The sequence below is a fragment of the Bison bison genome, unplaced genomic scaffold (assembly GCF_000754665.1).
Source record: "Bison bison bison isolate TAMUID 2011002044 unplaced genomic scaffold, Bison_UMD1.0 scf7180017852730, whole genome shotgun sequence".
Taxonomy (NCBI): Eukaryota; Metazoa; Chordata; class Mammalia; order Artiodactyla; family Bovidae; genus Bison; species Bison bison.
Genome location: NW_011483303.1, coordinates 17,245 through 18,761, shown reverse-complemented (window position 1 = coordinate 18,761; position 1,517 = coordinate 17,245).

The window sequence follows — 1,517 nt, the reverse complement described above, 5'->3', positions numbered from 1 at the left end:
GAGCCTGGTGAGCCCCAGTCCATGGGGTTGCAAAGAGTCCAACATGACTGAGCAACTAATACTTCCACTTTTTTTCTTTCATGTAACTCAACAGCCCAGAGCCGGCATGGTTTCAGGCAACTCTGGCTTCCCAGTCACTTAGACTTGGTGTCTTCCTTGAGTTCTCTTTCTCACGCCCAACACCCTCCTTTGGTAAATCCTGTTGACTTTACCTTCAAAGTGAAAGTGAAGTCGCTCAGTCGTGTCCGACTCTTTGCGACCCGTGGACTGTAGCCCACCAAGCTCCTCTGTCCATGGGATTCTCCAGGCAAGAATACTGGAGTGGGTTGCCATTTCCTTCTCCAGGGGATCTTCCTGACCCAGGGATTGAACCCAGGTCTCCCACATTGCAGGCAGACGCTTTAAACTCTGCGCCACCAGGGAAGCCCCCATGTATCCCAAATCTAGTCATTTCTTATCACCTCAACTGCTGCCACTGTGGTCTGAGTCTGCCTCTCTCACCTGGACTGCCTCCTCACTGGACTTCCTCTTCCACACTAGCTGTCCTTATCCCCAGTCAGTTCTCCACACAGCAACCAGATGGATCCTCTTAAACCCTAGTCATGTCACATCCCTTCTCTGATCACAATCCTCCTCTGGCTCCCATATCACTTAGAATAAAAGCCAGAGTCCTTACCATGGCCTGGTAGGTCTTACATGATCTTTCTCCCCTGCTTACCTCTGTGACCTCACCTTCTACAACCCCCCTTCACTGATCCTTCTCCAGTCCTGCTGGCCTCTCTGCTGTACCTCAGACATGCCAGGTGCACTCCCACCTCAGAGCCTCTGCATTTGCTGCCCCTTGTGTCTGGAACACTCATCCTCTATCTAGCCACACAATTCGCTTCTTCATTTTAAGTCTTTACTCAAATGCGCTTCTCCATGAAGCCATCCCTAAGCACTCTAATTAGAATTACAGCCCCCCACTCCGGCACTCGTTATTCTCTCTTAACATTTAATTTTTTCATTGTACTTATAACCATCTGACAAACTGCATATTGTATTCCCATCATTTTCCCCCCATAATGAGAATTTGAGTTCCACAAGGCCAAGATTTTTGTTTGCTGTGTTTGCTGCTATCTCCCAGTAACTAAAACGACCTGGTGTAGAGTAGGCACTCAGTAAATGTCTCTGAATCAGTGCAGTCCAGATGGCAGCCAGGCATCTCTGCATAGGAGCAGCTCAGGTAGTAGGATGTCCTACCACCTACCGTGTGGAAGTCATACAGAATGTAGGTAGTTCTTGAAGTGATGAAGAAGCATCATCCTCCTGCCCACTTCACCTTTCTTGTTTCTTTTCTCCAGGCTCAGCGACAACCTCACCAAGGACTCCATGAATATCAAGGCCCATATCCACATGTTGCTAGAGGTGAGAGCAGCTCACTCCATTCCCAGACTCTATCTCCAAATGTTTAGGGTGGTGACCCGAGAAGGAGAGAGAGCCAGAGATGGGAAGGACCATATTTTCGTCTAAACTGG